A 12,389-nucleotide genomic window follows, 5' to 3' on the forward strand; every position below is an offset into this window, starting at 1 on the left:
ACCACATGGACCTTGCTGTAGGGCTGCTTGAGTGTCTTTACAGCATGGCATCTGGCTTCTTGAGAGCAAGAGCCATCAGAGAGAGAGCAAGATGGAAGCTGCAGTGTCTTTTATGACCCCACCCTCAGGAGTCATACTCCATCATTTCTACCACATTCTGTCAGATGCAAGTCACTATGTGAATTCACACTCCTGAAGAAAGGTGTTTCAAAGAATTTGTGTATGTACTTTAAATTACCACATACAAACATAGAATCCCTGTTTATAAAATAATGGATGAGGCCTTGTTCCTATTTATAGCTGTCTGGGTGAGTAAAGCCAACGTTCCACAGCAAATAGTTAGAAAAGCTGAATAAATATAAAGACTGTGCCTGCTTGAAGACACAAGAGAGCTATCAAGATACTATGAATTATTGGGCCAGGGTAAGAGAAAATTGGGGCTTCCCCGGTGGTTCAGTGGTAAAGAATTTGCCTGCCAATGCAGGAGGCATAGGTTCGATTCCTGGGTCAGGAAGATCCCTAGAGAAAGAAATGGCAACCCACTCTGGTATTCTGGCCTGAGAAAGCCCATGCACAAGGAGGCCTGGCATCCTGCAGTCCATGGGGTTGAAAAGAGTCAGACACAACTGAGTGACTGAACCGTAACAGCATGTGATAGATGGTTTGCAAAAACAGCCACAATTATTCCCTTCCCCATAACCATGCCCCCTTTGCAGTGTGACTTGGAAGCTCCTCTGATCAAGAAGTGGTGTCTCTTTTCCCACCGCTTGAATCTAGACTGACCTTTTCAGTTGCTTGTACCATTTCCAAGCCTTGCCCTCAAGAGACCTTGGTCACTCACTCTGCTCTCTCAGAAATTTACTGCAGCCACATAGGGATACCCAGGATGCCTGCTAGAGGATAAGAGACTATAGTCACCCCTCAGCATCCATGGGAGATTGATTCCAGAAACCCCCACAGATACCAAAATTAGAGGTCACCCAAACCTCTTATATAAAATATCATTATTCAGTCATCAAGTCATATCCAGCTCTTTGTGACCCCATGGACTGCAGCATGCTAGGCCTCCCGGTCCCTCACCATCTCCTGGAGTTTGCCCAAGTTCATGTCCATTGAATCAGTGATGCCATCCAACCATTTTGTCCCGTTGCCCTCTTCTCCTTCTGCTTTTAATTTTTCTGAGCATCCCAGTCTTTTCCAGTGAGTCGGCTGTTCACATCAGTGGCCAAGGTCTTGGAGCTTCAACTTCAGCATCAGTCCTTCTATTGAGTATTCAGGGCTGGTTTCCTTTAGGATTAACTGGTTTGCTCTCGTTGCTTTCCAAGGGACATGCATATAACCTACTCACATCCTCCTGTATACTTTAGATCATCTCTAGATTATTTCTAATATGTAATACAATTGTAAATAACTATGAATAGTTGTAAATACAATATAAATGCTATAAATAGTTACCAGAGCACAGTAGATTTCAAGTTTTGCTTTTTGGAGCCTCCTGGAATTTTTTTCAAATATTTTCAGTCCATTGTTGGTTGAATCTGCAAGTGCAGAAGTCGAAGATATGCAGGGCCAGCTGTACATGGAGGCTAGCCGAGGCATTCCATCCTACATCCAGCTTCCCCTAAACACGTGACAGAACCTAGCACAGATTGGCAGATAACCCACCAACCTGGCAGCTGTCCATAGATGCAATGAGTGAACCCAAGCAAGGGGAGCTGAATCACCCAGAGGAGTCCAGCCCATTGCTAACTGCAGAATCAGAGGCTAAACAGATGCTCACTGTTTTAAGCTACTAAGCTGTGAAAGTTATTTGTTGCACAGCAAAATGAATTAATTCAGATGTATTATGTTCAAGGAGACAGAAAACAGGGTTAAAAATTTTAGTGTAGAACCGGAAATATTTTAAAGGAAATTCCATTAATGAAAAACAGAATAACTTAGATGAATAATTCAATTGATAAGTTCTATAGCATATTAGACAATTGGAAAGGTCAGAAAAATTATGGAATGAAGCACAGAGATAAAGGGGTGAAAAACACAAAAGAAAAGAAACAAAGATATACCAAGAAAACCTCTAATAATTTGTGCAACTGGAATTTTAACCAAAAAATAAAAAGGGAGGAAATAGAACAGACACAATATTTGAAAAAAATTTTAATGATAAAACATACCAGAAATTTAGTAAAACTTTCAAATGCCAAGCAGGAAAAATAAAGAGACCTCAGAAAAACTGCCTGAATGTGATCCTGGTGACCACTGTGCAAAGCTACTGAAAGTCAATGAAACCATTTAATGAGCCCCAAAGCTTTATGAATAAGGGGATAAGCAAGAGAAATTAAAAAAAGCGGTACACACCTGCACACCCAGACATAAACACATAGGAAAACTGAAAACAAAAAGGAACGATATAAAGCAACTAGAGAAAAAAAAAGAAGTACAATTAAACTGACATCTGATTTTCAACAGAAGCTGTCAAATAAGTCTACCAACCTAGGATTCTGTACTCACAAAAAGAGCCTTCAAGAGTAAATGTGAAATAAATTTATTTTTACTCAATTAAAAGCTAAGATAATTTGTTACTTAGAAGACCCATTGTAGTAAAGAAAATACTAAAGAGTGTTATCTAGAAAGAAGGAAACTTATTTCAAATGAAAGGTCAGAGATGCAGACAAATTGAAGAATAAAATGTATACTATATAAAACAAGAATAATGGTATTTTATAGGGTCTAATATAATTAACGTATGACAATAATAGCATGTAAGTTGAGAGAGAATTAAGTACTGCAACTGTTCGAAGCACCTCGTAACTTAGGAAGAGAGTAAAATGTACTGTGTTGGCGGTCCCCAGCACCACCCCAAAGAGCTAGAAGTAAAATCTAAGAATAGAGGAAAAGCCTCACACTGTTGTATTTGGCATTGATTTCTTGGATATGACACCAAAAACACAGACAAGAAAAGATAGATAACCTTCATCAGAATTTAAACCTTCCGTGCATCACTATCAGCGGTAAAAAGGCACCCTACAGAACAGGAGGGAGTGTCTGTACATCATTTCTCTGACAAGGACTAACATCCAAAACATGATAAAGAACGCCTGCAACTCAACAACAGCCCAGTTTAAAAACGCACAATGAATTTGAATAGACGTTTCTCTGTAGAAGATATGCAAATAGTCAATAAGCGTATGAAAATAGGCTCATTATCACTAATCATTAGGGAAATGCAACCAAAACCACAATGGGGTATTCACTCCACACCCATTAGAATGACTGTTATCCTCCTGCCAAAACCAGAAGATAACAAGTGTTGGTGAGGATGTGGAGAAATTGGAAACTTTGTGCATTGCTGATAGGAATGTAAAATAGTGCAGCCATTGTGGAAAATGGTATGACCGTTCCTCCAAATATTAAAATAGAATTATATGACCCAGTATTTCCATGTCTCAGTATTTACTGAGTTTAGTGATATGCCTAGTAGGGGGTAGAAATTAATGGCAAATAAGTATGAAAAGTGAAAGTGTTAGTCACTCAGTTGTGTCCCGCTCTTTGTGACCGCATGGACTGTTGTAGCCCCACCAGGCTCCTCTGTCCATGGAATTCTCCAGGCAGGAAGACGAGTGGGTTGCCATTCCCTTCTCTGGGGGATCTTCCTGACCCAGGGATCGAACCCAGGTCTGCTGCATTGCCAGTGGATTCTTTACCGCCTGAGCCACCAGGCAGGCATATATAAGCATATAAGTAAATAGAGTTTTAATTGATATGATAAATGAGTTAACAATGATTGCTTTAGTAATAGGGTGTACTGATAACTATGTACTTTTATGGAATTTTGGATTTAGTGTAACATTTTATTGTTGGTTTCTTCCTTCTTTTCTTGACCTCTAGAATTTCCTTGGAAAGCATGAGTTCCTTTCTGCAGAGAATGTTCTCCAACACTTAGGAAAAAATTGTGGTAACAGCAAAACGATATAATTAAATAGCCTTGATAAATGGGGTTATCTGTTTATAATATCCTACTTTATATAGCCATCTCTTAAAATCTAGCAACTGTTGTTTCGACAATATAAAGATCTCTATATAAATTAAAAGATACTTTTTAATGTTTGTAGACTTTGTATTTCAAACTTGTCACTTAGAGACTTGAAGCTGCATGTTTTGGAGCAGAGACAAAAATGGTGTCAATTTCAGAAATCTGTGTTAAGTCAGTTTTTAAAATATTGACCAGTAGAAAGTATTATTTTATCTGTGAAAAATATAATTTGCTTGAAGTTCTTAGTTTCAGTTTTCAGTTATCTTAAGACTCTTATATTGGACCATAGGATAACAGATAAACAAACTGGATCTACAGATACTCATTTTGTAATGTATATGTTTTTAAGTTTCCAAAATAATTACTGTTGTGATGCATTAATAGGTTTAGATGTATGTACCCTGTTTTCACTAGGAACAGTGAACCCATTTGTGCTCTGGTAGACTGTTTACTTAAATGTAAAATGGTCACTGTATTGATTATGTTCATTTTATAAGAAGTTCTGTTATATTAGGTTAGAGTGTACATTGGAACACTTTTCAAGACCTATTCTTTGGCTTTATCTGATAACATAAATTCTTTTAATTGCTTACTTTTAAAGGTAACATATTGTTTAAAGTTAGAGTCTTACTAATAATAGTAAGATGAACACTTAAATATGCATTTTCTTCAAATGTTTAAAATCTTTATAGCATTCAATATGTAGCTGGTATTGCTTGATTAAAAGTTACCTATTTAACATTTACATTTGGTGTATTATATTTAATAAAGGTAGAATCTGTAGTAAACTTTAATACTTTCTGCATGTTTGATGGCATTCCAAGTGTAAATTAACCTACCAGTGTTTATATGAAATACACATGGACAGTAAAACTACATGTCAAACTATTGGGTTTCAAATTTTTTCTCTTCATGGAATTTTTGGGTTTATTTCATATATTAATTTGTCTCGTTATTACCAGATCCACTCCAAATGTTTACCAGAAATTGAGTTCCAGGATGTAGAAAGTAATAATAATGATTTAAAAGGACACTATTAACTGAAACTTGAAAATCATCAGGTTAGTGAGTGATTCTTTCCTTTGGGCTGTACATCAAGTTAGTAGAATCCTAGAATTACGGAAATTGCTTCCTATAATGATTATTTATATTAAAAGGCTACATTCAAAGTAACTTTTTAAAATAAGATTGAAACATGGATCAGACATTATTTTTAACATACTAGTGGCAGTGAGGAGTATATGTATGTGCTCCTGTGCTCAGTCGTGTCTGACTGTTTGCAACCCCACGACTGTAGCCCACCCAGCTCCTCTCTGTCCATGGAATTTTTGCCTCTAGTCATTTGTTTCTAAAAGGATTTAATGAAGTGGAATTCCCTTTTAAAAAACATAGAGACAAAATTAATGAATTCACTTTGGGGGAAATATAGAAAAGATCACTTGAAATTCTAACTTTGAGACTTTTTGGAATAAAGATGTCCTCTTCAAAACGTAAAGGAAAGATCAGGCAACTTTTAGATCAACAGGTTTTTAACAATGACCATGTAAATTGATCCCTGTTATTAAACTTCCCAAGTAAAATGTAGAAACTAGAATAATTCATGAATCTTTAGAACTACAAGTGAAAAAACAATATTTATTTTCTAAGATCTCTAATTTGATATTGGTTAATTATATAAAATTGTTAGAGAATTTAAAAGACTGGTCAGATTGTCCAGGTTTGTAAATATCTTCAGCAAAGTTTCAGATAATTTCAATATGATTAATTGTTGCTCAGAATCATTTTTTATTTCATACTGTATTACTGGGTCACCAAAGAGTGCTTTAACTATATCAGCTACGATATACAGATAGTTACGTTTAGAGATAACCAGAGATCTAGAATGTTGTAAAATACCCTGAGACTATCCCCAAAAAAGTGGGAGTAAAAATTCTAAATTGGCTCTGCCTAACACCAGTGTTAATTCTGGTCAAAAGAGATAATATGTGTAACTGAGAAGCTCAATATTTCAGGTAGTTTCTTTAAAAAAAAAAAAAAAAAAAAGTATTTCAGCCAGAGTTCTGTATATGTTGACTTAACTTCTTTTTCATTATTGATCACTTCTTATTACAAAGTATCTGTTTGGCATAATAGTAAAATGTTTAATATTGTTAGCTCTTGTGGTCAGTAAAGTAATGGCCCTCCAAACTGACCAGTCTTCATGCTCAAACCTGTGAATATGTCACATGGCAAAAGGGAGTTAAGGTTACAGAAGCAAGTAAGATTGCTAATCAGCTGACCTTTAGATGGGAAGATGATCCTGGATTATCTGGGCAGGCAGAAGAGAGAACCAGAGAAATGGCATCTCAAGAAGGGCTCCACCACTATTACTGTCTTTGAAGATGGAGGAAGGTGGCTAGGAGCCAAGGGCTTGCAAGTGGCTTCTGGAAGCTGGAAAGGGCTGGTCCACTAGAGCTACCAGCAGGAATGCAGCCCCGCGGACATCTTAATTTTAGCCTGGTGAAACCCATCTCCAACTTTTGACTTCTAGAAGTATAAGATAATAGATCTGTATTGTTTATCCTGCCAAACTTGTGGTAGTGTGTGACAGCAATAGAAAACTAATATAGCTATAAGGGTTATCTCTCAAGAGCTGCTGGGAACAATATGAGATTCCTGCCTGAATTTTGATTCTTGGGGACAAAGCAGTTATGAGCTGTGAGTATTAAATAACCCTCTAGCTTTATTGTTCAGGTGCTAAGTCATGTCTGCCTATTTGCAACCACATGGACTGCAACACCCCAGATTTCCCTGTGCTTCACTATCTCCTGGAGTTTGCTCAAACTTCTGTCCACTGAGTCAGTGATGCATCAAACCATCTCATCCTCTGTCATCACTTTCGCCTCCTGCCCTCAGCTTTCCCACCTTCAGGGTCTTTTCCAGTGAGTTGGCTCTTCACATCAGGTGGCTGAAGGATTGGAGCTTCATCTTCAGCATCAGTCCTTCCAGTGAATATTCAGGATTGATTTCCTTTAGGATAGACTGGTTTGATCTCCTTGCAGTCCAAGGGGCTCTTAGTGGTCTTCTCCAACACCACCATTCAAAACAGTGTTCAGCCTTCTTTATGGTTCAAGTCTCACATCCATACATGACTACTGGAAAAACCATAGCTTTGACTAGCTACCCGTGTGTGGGCACAGGAGGGCCTAGAGGAGCTACGCCATGTTCAAGGCCAGGAGGGGTGGCGGTGTGGAGACACCCCTCGTCCAAGGTAAGGAGCAGTGGCTGCGCTTTGCTGGAGCAGCCGTGAAGAGATACCCCATGTCCAAGGTAAGAGAAACCCAAGTAAGACGCTAGGTATTGCAAGAGGGCATCAGAGGGCAGACACACTGAAACCATAATCACAGAAAACTAGTCAGTCTAATCACACTAGGACCACAGCCTTGTCTAACTCAATGAAATTAAGCCATGCCCTGTGGGGCCACCCAAGACGGGTGGATCATGGTGGAGAGGTCTGATAGAAAGTGGTCCACTGGAGAAGGGAATGGCAAACCACTTCACTATTCTTGCCTTGAGAACCCCATGAACAGTATGAAAAGGCAAAATGATAGGATACTGAAAGAGGAACTCCCCAGGTCAGTAGGTGCCCACTATACTACTGGAAATCAGTGGAGAAATAACTCCAGAAAGAATGAAGGGATGAAGCCAAAGCAAAAATATACCCAGCTGTAAGCAAGGTCCGATGCTGTAAAGAGCGATATTGCATAGGAACCTGGAATGTCAGGTCCATGAATCAAGGCAAATTGGAAGTGGTCAAACAGGAGATGGCAAGAGTGAATGTTGACATTCTAGGAATCAGTGAACTAAAATGGACTGGAATGGGTGAATTTAACTCAGATGACCATTATATCTACTACTGTGGGCAGGAATCCCTTAGAAGAAATGGAGTAGCCATCATGGTCAACAAAAAAATCCGAAATGCAGTACTTGGATGCAGTCTCAAAAACCACAGAATGATCTCTGTTCGTTTCCAAGGCAAACCATTCAATATCATGGTAATCCAAGCCTATGCCCCAACCAGTAATGCTGAAGAAGCTGAAGTTGAACGGTTCTATGAAGACCTCCAAGACCTTTTAGAACTAACACCCAAAAAAGATGTCCTTTTCATGATAGGGGACTGGAATACAAAAGTAGGAAGTCAAGAAACACCTGGAGTAACAGGCAAATTTGGCCTTGCAATACAGAATAAAGCAGGGCAAAGGCTAATAAGAGTTTTGCCAAGAGAACGCACTTATCATAGCAAACACCCTCTTCCAACAACACAAGAGAAGACTCTACACATGGACATCACCAGATGGTCAACACCGAAATCAGATTGATTATATTCTTTGCAGCCAAAGATGGAGAAGCTCTATACAGTCAGCAAAGACCAGACTGGGAGCTGACTGTGGCTCAGATCATGAGCACCTTATTGGCAAATTCAGACTTAAATTGAAGAAAGTAGGGAAAACCACTAGACCATTCAGGTATGACCTAAATCAAATCCCTTATGATTATACAGTGGAAGTGAGAAAAGATTTAAGGGACTAGATCTAATAGATAGAGTGCGTGATGAACTATGGACTGAGGTTTGTGACATTGTACAGGAGACAGGGATCAAGACCATCCCCATGGAAAAGAAATGCAAAAAAAGCAAAATGGCTGTCTGGAGAGGCCTTACAAATAGCTGTGAAAAGAAGAGAAGCAAAAAGCAAAGGAGAAAAGGAAAGATATAAGTATCTGAATGCAGAGTTCCAAAGAATAGCAAGAAGAGATAAGAAAGCCTTCCTCAGCAATCAATGCAAAGAAATAGAGGGAAAGAACAGAATGGGAAAGACTAGAGATCTCTTCAAGAAAATTAGAGAAACCAAGGGAACATCTCATGCAAAGATGGGCTCGATAAAGGACAGAAATGGTATGGACCTAACAGAAGCAGAAGATATTAAGAAGAGGTGGCAAGAATACACAGAAGAACTGTACAAAAAAGATCTTCACGACCCAGATAATCATGATGGTGTGATCACTCACCTAGAGCCAGACATCCTAGAATGTGAAGTCAAGTGGGCCTTAGAAAGCATCACTATGAATAAAGCTAGTGGAGGTGATGGAATTCCAGTTGAGCTATTTCAAACCCTGAAAGATGATGCTGTGAAAGTGCTGCACTCAATATGCCAGCAAATTTGGAAAACTCAGCAGTGGCCACAGGACTGGAAAAGGTCAGTTTTCATTCCAATCCCAAAGAAAGGCAATGCCAAAGAATGCTCAAACTACCACACAATTGCACTCTTCTCACACGCTAGTAAAGTAATGCTCAAAATTCTCCAAGCCAGGCTTCAGCAATACGTGAACCGTGAACTTCCAGATGTTCAAGCTGGTTTTAGAAAAGGCAGAGGAACCAGAAATCAAATTGCCAACATCTGCTGGATCATGGAAAAAGCAAGAGAGTTCCAGAAAAACATCTATTTCTGCTTTATTGACTATGCCAAAGCCTTTGACTGTGTGGATCACAATAAACTGTGGAAAATTCTGAAAGAGATGGGAATACCAGACCACCTTACCTACCTCTTGAGAAACCTATATGCAGGTCAGGAGGCAACAGGTAGAACTGGACATAGAACAACAGGCTGTATATTGTCACCCTGCTTATTTAACTTATATCAGAGTACATCATGAGAAACGCTGGGCTGGAAGAAGCACAAGCTGGAATCAAGATTGCCGGGAGAAATATCAATAACCTCAGATATGCAGATGACACCAGCCTTATGGCAGAAAGTGAAGAGGAACTAAAAAGCCTCTTGACGAAAGTGAAAGAGGAGAGTGAAAAAGTTGGCTTAAAGCTCAACATTCAGAAAACGAAGATCATGGCATCCGGTCCCATCACTTCATGGCAAATAGATGGGGAAACAGTGGAAACAGTGTCAGACTTTATTTTTGCGGGGCTCCAAAATCACTGCAGATTGTGATTGCAGCCATGAAATTAGAAGACTCTTACTGCTTGGAAGGAAAGTTATGACCAACCTAGATAGCATATTGAAAAGCAGAGACATTACTTTGCCGACTAAGGTCCGTCTAGTCAAGGCTATGGTTTTTCCTGTGGTCATGTATGGATGTGAGAGAGTTGGACTGTGAAGAAAGCTGAGCACCGAAGAATTGATGCTTTTGAACTGTGGTGTTGGAGAAGACTCTTGAGAGTCCCTTGGACTGCAAGGAGATCCAACCAGTCCATTCTGAAGGAGATCAGCCCTGGGATTTCTTTGGAAGGAATGATGCTAAAGCTGCAGAAGCTCCAGTACTTTGGCCACCTCATGCGAAGAGTTGACTGATTGGAAAAGACTCTGATGCTGGGAGGGATTGGGGGCAGGAGGAGAAGGGGACAACAGAGGATGAGATGGCTGGATGGCATCACTGATTCAATGGACGTGAGTTTGAGTGAACTCCGGGAGATGGTGATGGACAGGGAGGCCTGGCGTGCTGCGATTCACGGGGTCGCAAAGAGTTGGACACGACTGAGCGACTGAACTGAACTGAACTAGATCTTAAGGTGGCTCAGATGGTAAAGAATCTGCCTGCCATGTGGGAGACCTGGGTTTGTTCCCTGGGTCCAGAGGATCCCCTGGAGAAGGGAATGGCTACATACTCCCAATATTCTTCCTGGACAATTCCATGGATAGAGGAGCCTGGCAGGCTATAGTCCATGCAGTCGCAAAGAATTGAACACAACTGAGTGACTAACGCTAACACTTTAGATCTTAATAACATCATATAATACTTAGGGTTGATAGTAATAGTCCCGTGACGCATCAGAGAATGTTAATATGTATATTATGGGCATTGATTGTTTACAATGGCTTTGCTTTTCCTGCCAGGATGCTGAGAGCCAACTCGTGCATCACGTGTGACGATGTACTGTTTAAGAAGGCCGGCTCTGAAGCCAGGTTTCCTTGATTCGGGTCCCTGGCCGAGCGTGTCAGCTGTGTTTACCCTTGGACACGTTAGGCAGCAGCCCTGTGCCTCAGTTGTCTGGTGTGTCAAGCGAAGATGGAAGCAGCTGCCCTCACCGGGACGGAGTAGAGCGTTTGCCTCAGTACTTGTCACAGTAGATGCGCCTTTCACACTTTGCCGCTGCGGGAAGGGCCTCTGCAAGCAGTGTGCAGTGGTGCGTCTTTCTGTGCAGTGACTACCTGGACTCTCTTGTGCTGTCCTGCTGCTTTGCTTTCATTCTACTTTCTTATCTTCTTTTTTCTCTTCTATAAATGATTATACTCTGCCTCAAAATTTCTTAGAATGAAGCAGGCAATGTTAGTATGTTGCTCAGGGGACAGTTGATTGCAACTGATAGAAATACAACTCAAACTAGCCAAAGCACACAAAAAAGTAAAATTTAACTCACGTAATTGACACCTCTAGAAAATAATTCAGATATAACTGGACCAAGAGCCTTCTGCTTTCTTCCCGTTTTCTCTTTCTCTCATCTTTTCTCTCATCCCTCCCTTCTTCCCCCACCCACTCCACCTCCACACACACACTCCTGAGTAAGCAGGAATGGTTACAGTGCTACTGAAAACTTCTGGGAAATAGGCACACAGCAGTGTTCAGGTTTGAATGCCATAACTCAGTGAAGCTGAGTGCTCCCAAAATGCCGCTGGTTATGTTTCATGTTTATCCGACAGTTGTGCTGTGTGAGCAAACCACAGAAGGGAGCTGTTACTGCTTACAAGTGTGTCTTTGGAACCACTCATTCCTTACTGATAACAACTGAAGCATCACCTCTGAACTGCTACCCTGGGAGTGGGGACTCCAGCAAACCTTCCCCCTTGTGTCAGCAGATGACTGAAGAGCTGTCTGCCGAGCACGGGATGCCCTTTCCTCCTGTGCTCACTAGCGCTGCTCCATCCCTGTCTGCAGAGCGCGGGATGCCCTTTCCTCCCATGCTCACTAGCGCTGCCCCATCCCTGTCTGGGTCGCATCGTTTCCCATGAGAACCCTGCTGCCGCCCTCATCTCTGCTCTTCTGCACATAGCATAGTTTTCCTGCAGTCACTTTAATAGAGGTTTTCTCTTTATTACTGCTTGTAAGCAGTTTCATCGTGGTGTGCCTTGATGTATTTTTCTTCATTCTTGTTCTTGGGGTTTGTTGATATTCTTGAATTTATAGATTTATCAAAATTTTTACACAGTACTTCACATATTTCTGTCTGACTGAACTCCAGCTGCACATATATTAAGCCACTTGAAATTGTCTCATGGTTCTCTGCTCTTTTGTTCTCTTAAGTCTTTGTTCTGAGATGTAATCGTTACTTAAGAGTTTATTAGATCTAGTCAGTTCTTGCTTTGAAGCTTTG

The sequence above is a fragment of the Oryx dammah genome, unplaced genomic scaffold (genome assembly GCF_014754425.2).
Source record: "Oryx dammah isolate SB20612 unplaced genomic scaffold, SCBI_Odam_1.1 HiC_scaffold_28, whole genome shotgun sequence".
Lineage (NCBI taxonomy): Eukaryota > Metazoa > Chordata > Mammalia > Artiodactyla > Bovidae > Oryx > Oryx dammah.